Here is a 9,580-nt window from a genome sequence, read left to right as displayed (position 1 = left end):
TCATTCACAGACTGAAAGCAAAAAAATATACAAGGTGAAATAAACTGGAAGCCTCCCCTGTGCCCTTCTCTTTCATCAGGGGAATCCAATAGACTATAATCCAAGGGGTGTCTTCTCTCCTGGGCACCACAGGGAGAGCCATTTTATTGTTAATGTGGCCTCTTGTAATGTAACATAATAGCAGATTCAAGAAAAAGCCAAACCCTCCGCACAATAATGGCCTAAAGTTATGGAAAGGGTAAGAACAAAGCTTCCCTAATAGGAGCAATGCATTTTCTTTATACAAGTTCAATCTGTGCACTCTCCAAGAAAAATTAAACCTTGCCTGGAGGAGGTATGCTTATCTCTTAAGTGAACTAATGAGGAAATAGGCATTGGAGACTGAATTGGCATCAGCACCCCCTCCATCACTCTCATTTGTCCTACTGGAATCTATTCTCTTTCCTTCTAGAATCAGCAAGACACATTAAGGGATGAGAGTGGAACCTCTTGCTCCTATGAGGAGGCATGGGGTTTCCCAGAGAAGAGGGTGAGGGTGGAGAGACTAAGGATTTGAAAAAGGAGCTTTCATAGGTATGGAGGGATCAAAGAGAAAGAGATTGCATGGGAAGGAACAGCCATGGTAGACACCATCCGTGGTGGACACCAGCATAAGGGAAGAGCATTCCTTTATGCTGGGCCTGGATTGACCAGGTTAATGGCGATTCCAACTTTTGGTTCCCCCACACTGTATACTATTTTGAGAGCTTCTTGACACTTCAGTAAAGAACTTCCTGTTCATCCCAGGTGCTTGTCTGGTCTGATGCCATGATAAGGCAGGGTGGTCTCCAAGATGCCATGGGCTTGACCTGTGCTACTCTTCCTATGGATTATAAAGCAACTCAACCCTGGTATCAGGGATGAACCCAGATTGTGCGTTTCATTAGGTGGAGACAGTTCTAAAAATAGAAAATAAGGAGACTTACCATACTCCAGTTATATAAGTGATGGCCATGTTAGAGAAAGCTGAAGGCAGACCAAAAGAGAAAAGCCCACAGGCCACCTGGAAAATGGCCAAGGCCACGCATGGAAACCCTGACTGCCCTATGGCCATATCCCTGGTGGGACCTTCCAGCGCAGAGCTCCATGGGGCTGGCTCTGACTCCCCAGAAGTAGGGTTCTCTCCGGACTGAACAGGAATCATACCCATGCTGACCAATCAGCCTCTTCTGGAAGTGTTGGCCAAAGCCAAGTCAGCACTTCTGTCCTGCAAACACTCTATGACTCAGGGGTTTCGAACTAACATATATTATTCATCTCTTCACATCCTCACAAAAGGATTAATAAGGTAGGTATTTATGATCCCAGTTTTACAGATGAAGAGACTGAGGCCCCAAAGATTGTAGCAGATACTATCAGTTGCCCACCCAGCTACCATTCACCTCTCTTCCTCCTTTCTAACAGAATCCTGATTTTACTTAGGCATCCAAATTTTCTGTATGGCCATGTACTTCAAGGGTCCCATCACCAGCCCAGGAGGGAAGAGGAGGAAATCATTATTTCCCTAAGCCAATCATGATCCCATTCCCTTTGTGAGTGACAGCCTTAGAGGTGGGCACATGGCACACTTTTGGCCAATGGGAGGTGATGCTACATCTTCTAGTGAGCTTCCAGGAAACACTTACTACTGATGAAAGAGACAGCCCTCTTCTGCTGCTGAAAGTTGTTGGATTTGCATAAGCTTTCTGGAACTGAGACTGCCCTCCTGCAATCCTCAGGGCCCACTAAGCTAGGAACCCAGCTCAGGACTACCGAGAATGGCACACAAAGATATTGGAAAGAATCTGTCCTCTTCATTACATCGATGAGATGTTGTAGTCAACATTCTTAGAGTTACTTTAAATCAGAACTTATTGTAGGATATACATTTTTTTCTTTAATTATTGGGTTACTCTGGATACGCACTTCTTCTATATGCAGCCAAAAGCATCCTGACAGATACAGAAGTGAAGTGATGTGTCTGAGGTCCCACAGATAGTAAGTTTAGATTACATTCAAGGTTTCTGGGATTACAAATACCATACGTACACCCTCCGGGGTGTACGACAAAATGGAAGAATAATTTCACAAGATTCACTAGAATCCTTCCCCACAGAAGGCCCTCTCTGTTAGTCAGGCATCTCTGTCAAATATCTAGTACTAAAAAAAGACTCAGTGAAAGTGTTGTTTTGTTTTTTTTAATGCAAAACAAATCTTCTCTCTCCTCACAGTGTTTTTCCTCTCTGAAGCATTGCAACTGCTTCTTATTCTTCCCATAGCATCAAGATAACAGGATTTAATTACCAAATTTATACACCACCAGCATGGCATAAATGCATTGGCCTGAAATAAAATGAGTGCAATTATTAAAAAAAAAAAGAAAAGAAATGCCGCATCAATACAATGTCAGCAAACCCAGAGACGACAGTTTTATTTACTTTATCTCCTGGCAGGAAGCAGTTAAGCCATTTCAAAGAGATTACTGGGTTTTAATGATCCAGGATATCAAACAATATTTCTCCCAGCCACATTGACACAGTGCATCTCCAATGAAGGAGGTGATAAATTCAAGAAATCCTGACGTGCTTGGGGCAACTCCTGCCCACTCACTCTCAAGGTGGACCCTGTCAGGGCCATTCTCCAGCTAGTGAGGTCAGTGGGGGTGTCATTGAATGCTCTCCAGAGACTGGAGAGAACTTTCTAGCTTAGGTCTCGGCAGCTTTCATACTACACAAGGACAACTTCCACTAGAGGCGAGCCCTGTTCCGAGGTGCCAGAGGTTCTGAGAAGGAAAAAGAGAATAAGAAAGTGAGAGAAAGGATGAGAAGATAACCTGGGAAGAGACCACCAAGTGTGACACCCCAAATTCTACCAACAGCACATCTGCTGCCCGCCTCTCTGGGGCCACAGGCTGCACCCAAGTTCCCAGAACCGAGCTTGGGTTCCCCTCAGCTGACAGGGATCTAGAGATCAGGTAAGGAATGGTTCCCAAACTTACCCATCAGACTTTCTAAAGTTCCCAAAGAACCATCTTCCGAGGACACATTGTCTCAGCCAAAGAGGCTTCCCTTTTTATCTGCTTTATTATGGGCTTTCCGATAGATTTCTTTTAAAGGGAGGCATGCACAATTTTTAAAGTATGGAAACCGATGACATAGGCCAAACCTCTTTATTTTGCAGAACAGAGTTCCAGAGAAGGAAAGCTAAGGTCTTGGAGCAGTGAAAGTGGATAAGAAGATGCTAGAACGAAATCTCTACCATCCTCAACCGTTGCTCCTTCTGCTGCCTCTGCATTGTCCTGATGAAATGGATAGCTCCTGAGAGGTGATTTTGAACTTCTAACCTGAAAAAGCAACCACCCTAGCCAGTAGCTATGCCTTGTTTGGGTAAACAAGAAAATGAATAATTAACATCCTTTTCCTCAGTGCTTTCTCTTGGATTCCCAAAGTAAAAGATCCAGTCATTCATTTGGTATTCCCAAACCAGTCAGAATTGACTGTGCCTCCTGACATCCCACAGGCTCCTGGAGTACAGAAACCCTGCTCTAGACCTGTTTCTTTGGGGAGTGAAGAAAATGACAATTTGTTGCCCGTTTTCCTAATGCTATTCCTCCTCCCTAAGCATATTGGTCCACGGCTGAGTTTTGCAGAAGGATTTCAGACTTTTCTGCTGAGCTTAACGAGAATACAATATTGGGATGCAGTTTCAATAGAGCCGTGGCCATGGGGTGGGGGTGGGGCTGGCAACTTGACCAGTTTAAGTGGGGCCTTGGCTCTTTGTCTGGGATGGGGAAGGGGGGACCTCATGGACCGCCTGTCCCAGGGAGCTGTCAGGAAATTGCATTTGGGGGGAGGTCAGGACCTAGCAGCTGGGCTGCTGAAAGTACTCAGCCCAAGGCCAGCCTGAGGCCGAGCAGGTGTGAGCAAGTGAGAGTCGGGTTGATGATAATAATGTGGAGAGAAGAGAGGAAATCTGGGTTGGAGCTTGTGAGTGGGAAGAAATAAATGCTTCTCTCACGGAAGCAGCAAACTCCTGGGGAGGAGTGAACCTCTGCAGAAATAAGGCATCCCTCTACCGGAGAGAACTGCTGGGCAAACTCAAGGCCTTGTGTCACTAGGGAAACAAAGAAATAAACAACCATTACTTGCTATGTTAGTAAGCGCACATACCTAAATGGTGCTTATAGTGCAGATATGGAGACAGGAGATTCTAGAAGGATTCGTGTGTCTGCCCACTAACCTCCTACGGAAGAAAAAAAAGAAGGAAACCCACCTGTGAGGAAAGTACCTTTAGAAAGGTGATGAAGAAAGCAGTAAGGGGCCAGTGGCTGGAGCCAGCCTGCCTGGGTCACATTCTGGCTTACTAGCGCGAAAGCTGAGCAAGTTGGGGCAAATTCATTAGCCTCTCTAAGCCTCAGTTGCTAGAGCTGTGAAATGGGGATAATAGAGTACTTACCCCCCAGAGTTGGCCTGAGCATGTATGTAATGAAAGTCTTTCGCATGGGCCTGGCACACTCACCGGGTCACAGTGATTGTCAGTGGTGGCCTGCTCTCATACCTCCCGGGAGGACTGTGCTGGCATGAGAAAACCCTGAAAGGAAGTCTCCCCACCTCGCCATTGGCGCGGCTGTGGACCGGGAGTCTGGCCTCAGAGGCTTGGGAAGAGGAGACCCAGGGAGGGTCTGCCCTGAACTCTTTGAAGGACTCTCAGAGGGAAAAAGGAATTCACTGCCCGCGCTACCCCAGCCCAGGCCTGACCCATTTGCAGGGGTCTTCCAGGGAGGCAGATTTCAACCCAGCCCAAGAAAGCCCTTCTTCCTAGGAAGAGCCACTCTGCCCGGAAAAGTTCTGAGCTCCCTTTTCAAAGGTCCTTTAATGTGGTGGTAATGTGTGCATCATCAACAAAGCAATACTCAGAACAGAGCCAGAGAGCCTTTGCCTTGGGAAATGTTCCAGCCAAAGCCGGATGATCAAAGGCTGCCAGCGGGTGCCCTGCCCTTCGCAAGGGCTGGGACCAGGCAACCACACACCTGGGGTGTCAACACCTACAGCTCAATCGCGCTGAGCACACAGTCTGGGGGTCAGACGGGCCCTGGGCTAAGTGCTTTCCACACGTTAACCGCAACGCCAGCGCAGGGCAGGCGCTATCAGTAACTCACTTTTACAGAACAAGAAACTGAGGCACACAGATGGTGAGTCACTGGCCCGAAGTTGCACACTTAGTAAAAGAGCCATGATCCAAAGGCAGTCTGCTTCGGGAGCCGTGAGCTAGCCACCGCCCTGCCGTGCCTTCCTGCTGCTCGCAAATCAGAACCCAGGGACCTGGGCGGAAGGTGGGGGGGAGGGGGGGGCAAGTGGGGAGTTGATGGTGGGTGCTTCCAGCTGGGGTGGGGCCCAGGGACCACCTGAGAAGCCCAATCCCGAGCCGGGAGGGTTTGGGAAGTTTCTCCAGCAGCACTGGCTGTCTTGATACTTTACATGCCTAATGCTGTTTGTATGCAGTAGGTGTCTGATCTCCCCCAAACCTGCCAAGTCCTGGCTAAATCCTGGCTTTCCTGCACATCCAGCCCCCACATCCGTCGTCCCACCCCCACCCCCACCCCACCTGGCATTAGTGTGGCCAGCCCAGAGTTTCCGTGCTTCAGCCCACCCTTCCCCGGGCCTGCCCTGGCGTCTCCCGCCCCCTCCCCTGCCATATAGAGAGCTGAGTCATTGACAGCTAGTGGGTGAGAAGGAACAGAGAAAGCAGAAGCAAGAAATAAAAACCCTAAGGGCAGCAACAATTAATATTTAACTTGAAAATTGCCTGGGAACAGAAAGTGCAGGCTATTCATGTGTAAATCATATGCAAATCGCAAGCAAACGCTCTCCACACCGGCCCAAGTCAGATTCTCTAAACCTGCCAGGCCGGTGCCGAAGCCCCCCAGGATGCACCCCCTCCCGCCAGGGCTGAGGGAGGAAAGAGCTGGGAAGCCGGCGTGCTGGCTGCCTGATGGCATCAGGCAGGTGACCCCAAAGCCCCTTCTGATTCTTGGGCTCTGGTTCCCCACACTAGGGAGATTCCCTGACCCTGTGTGCTGGTTTGAAGCTGTTATGTACCCCAGAAAAGCCTTGTTCTTTAACCCTAATCCAATCTTGTGGGGGGCAGAGCTAATGTAGGGTGGGAACTTTTGTTTCCGTGGAGATGTGACCCACCCTTTTCAAGGTAGGTCTTAATCCTTTCCCGGAGCTCTTTATGAGTGAGATTGCAGACAGAGAAAGGAAACGTCCCAGGAGAAGCTAAGAGAGAAGAAATTCCTAGAGACATTTTGGAGCCAGCCATAGAAACCAGAATCAGGAGAGAAGGGTTGTCACTATGTGCCCTCCCATGTGACACAGGAACCCCGGCTGCCATCGGCCCCTCTTCAGAATCAAGGTATCTTTCTCTGGATGGCTTAATTTGGACAATTTCATAGCATTAGAACTATAAATTTGCAGCCTAATAAATCTGCTTTGTAAAAAACAATCCATTTTTGTTATATTGCATTCCAGCAGCTTTATCAAACCAAAACACTGTACATCCTAGCCCCCCCACTCCACTCCCCAGAAGGGGCTTCCTGAAGGTCGCTCATGGCTTCCGCATGCCCAAATCCTGCTGCCTCTGTTCCTTCCTCCACTTCCAGGCCAGACCTGATGCTGCTGGTCCCTGAAGCAGGCTCCTCTGACACTGCCCATTCCTGGTCCCCCTCTTTCCTTTCTGACCACCCCTTCTCTGGCCCTCTTGGCCAGATCTGAGCTGGGCATGGCAATGATGGTGATCCTGGTGCCCAAAGACGACATAACTCTAAGATCAGGAAGAGCTTGAGTGGTCTTCCTTATCTCTGATATGAGCTGGACAGGATGACCGATTGCTTCTGAGGATGTAGGGCAATTCCAACCCCCAGGCCAAACTGTGCTAGCCTCAAGCCCTGGGGGTAAAGGGAATCTAGAGTTTACCCCTAGGAGTTGCAGACCTGAAACCACAGGCTGCAGACAGAGTTGGGGTGAAGTCTCATTTGCCCTACAGTTGACTAGGGAGCTCCCAAAGGAGGGTCAGCCCCTCAGGCCTGCACTCCCCACTGCATGGGAGGTTGGAATGGGCATCTCCTTAAACTGCATCCAAAATGGGGGTGGGGGGGTGCAGGGAGGAACAAGCACCCACCAAAGTACCAAGGAGCACAGTTCCCAGCATGAGGTCCAGCCTCTTCACCTACTCTGCAGCAGAGCCCTCCTCTTCCTTAATGCAGAATTTATCATGTGTACTTGTTTCCATCTCTGTTTGCCCCCTGTACCCTGACACTTCAAATTCTAGAAGGGCAGGGACCAAATTCTATATATTCTGCATCCCAGCCTCCAGCATGGTAGAACCTCCCTCAAGCAGCTGGAGAGAGGTACACACCAGGGATGCAGGTAACCTGCTCAGCACATGGCCCAGCCTACCTCCAGCACCTAAGGGTCACTACTCTTTGGCAATGTTTTAGTTTGCTGAGGCTGCCATAATGCAATACACCAGAGACAGTCTGGCTTTTATAAAGGGGATTTATTTAGTTATAAATTTACAGTTCCTTGGAGGAAAGACAACTAACTTTCATCTGGGTTTCTCTGTCACAACGGAAGGCACAGGTGACATCTGCTGGCCTTCTCTCCTGGCTTCTGGGTTCAAACGGCTTTCCCCAGGGTATGTCCTTTCTGTATCTCCAAACCTCTGGGTCTGAGCTGCTGAGCTCTCTTCTGACCTCTCATTTCTAAGCCTCCAGCTAATTAAATTAAACTTCACTCATTGCAGAAGGCTCTCCCCTTAGCTGACCACAGATGGAATCAGCCGTAGATGAAATTCACATACTGATGATTTAAATCCCCAGCAACAGAACAACTGGGCACCATCACCTGGCCAAGTTGACATCTTGCTGTAACTACTATAGACAGTAAATGTTGACATGAACCTAGTATTTAGAATTACAAAAGAGTTTAGGGTCTTGTTCTCCTCTGGATTCCCAGAGCCTGGAACAGCATCTGGGCACCAGAATCACTGCCATCATCATGTCCAGAGCAGGGTGGAGAGAGCTGAAAGTGGAAAAATGAACCTCCACTTTGTGACCTGCATGGATGCCGAGAAAAGTTCTGATGCCCCAAAAGAGGAATTAACGTTGCAATTGCTGAGTGGGGAGGCAGATACACAATGGTTGGCCTTTCCTGGTGGATCCTGTAGTGATGTGACAAAAGCCCAAGGAGAAAGGCAGGGCTGACGTTATTGGGTTGAAGGGTGGGTTTCTTCAAGAAATCCCTCGGAAGAGGAAGAGTGGGAGCTAAGGCTTAAGAACCCACATGGAGATTTAAAATAAAGGAAGAGGGTAGAGAGAATGTGTTCAGGACTTTGGAAACAGCTTGGGCCAAAGTATGGGAAGTATGAGTTCATGACTGGAAGAGAGTAAGAGGGGATTTGGGGAGTGGTGTCTTGCACCCATAGGGTGGTACCCATAATTGTCTGGGTCAGTTCCTCTAAATATTTCCTGAAAGCCCACTGTGTTCTGGTCCTGAGACCATGCCCTTCCCTTAAGAAGCTTCCACAGTAATGGAAGATGGTGATCCTAAGACGAAGCTCTGATTTTCCGAGTTTCTCAACAGCTTTTGAGAGGTAAAAAAAATTATCATTAAAAACATAAACATGAGACAAAAAATGCATCCCACTTTCAGAAATATTAAAATGTGGAAAAATGTGCATTTCATATCTGAAAAACTATAATAATGCAATTTATAATAATATAAAATAGTAATAAAGGGCATTTTATTTTAATTGCAACTCACTTGGTTGCCAGAAAGAGTAATTTGGTGATAGTAGCTCAAGTTAAAAAACAAAAACATGGCAATTTTATGAAATTCAACCCAAGAAATACATCTGGGTCCCACGGAGCTGTGCTGGGAAGTAGAGTGTCACCGAGTATGGTGGCAGCCACTCTCTCCCTGGTTTCCCTTCTCTGCTTCTTCCTTGGAACACATGTGCTTCCCACTCTTCTCTCCACTCACCAACTTCCTGTGCTTATTCATGGTTCCTGGCTGGTGGGCCGTGGCTCTGACCTTTGGACCCACCATAGCTAACAATCAAGGATTCCAATTCCAAATTCCCAGGAAAGAAATTTGATTGGCCCAGTTCATTTGTCCAATTATCAGTCTGACAACTGCAACAGGAAGACTACAAAATAACAGCAATCTAAAGGAGACTGACACTTGTTCCTCTGTCACGGAAACCTAAGTTGCCATGCGGCTCTCCTCCGTGCATTCCTCAAGGACGTGGCTTCTCCCATCCCGTTGCTCTGTCCTAATGGGCTGATGGCTTCAGCCTGATGGTGGTTGACCACCGCCTCCACACCCCAGGTGGCAGTCACTACATGACCAGGCCTAGCTTCAAGTGCGCTGCAGAAATGGAGTCCTTGGCTAGGCAGTCAGCTGGGAGGTGGGGGCTCTGGCATCAGGCATCAGGCATCTCTAACATCCCCAGGTGAGCTGGTTGTAGTGGTGGGAAGGAGGGACTACCCAGAGGGGCAGCC

General features: G+C 48.2%; 1 long non-coding RNA gene across 2 annotated transcripts; it reads right to left on the bottom strand.

The window, feature by feature from the left end:
- Positions 1–2,245: 2,245 nt before the first annotated feature.
- On the bottom strand, positions 2,246–9,106 carry LOC143666050 (uncharacterized). 2 transcript variants are annotated; one of them, XR_013167332.1, is made up of 3 exons: positions 9,060–9,106; positions 4,188–4,260; positions 2,246–2,361 (listed from the first exon to the last, which is right to left on the bottom strand). It is a non-coding gene; the product is annotated as an uncharacterized LOC143666050 (long non-coding RNA). The 2 variants fall into 2 exon arrangements; XR_013167331.1 differs by lacking the exon at positions 2,246–2,361 and adding an exon at positions 3,023–3,361.
- Positions 9,107–9,580: the final 474 nt, after the last annotated feature.

The sequence above is a fragment of the Tamandua tetradactyla genome, chromosome 22 (genome assembly GCF_023851605.1).
Source record: "Tamandua tetradactyla isolate mTamTet1 chromosome 22, mTamTet1.pri, whole genome shotgun sequence".
Lineage (NCBI taxonomy): Eukaryota > Metazoa > Chordata > Mammalia > Pilosa > Myrmecophagidae > Tamandua > Tamandua tetradactyla.
Note: the sequence above shows the minus strand (reverse complement) of the source record. Positions and strands in the feature narration are given on the sequence as shown.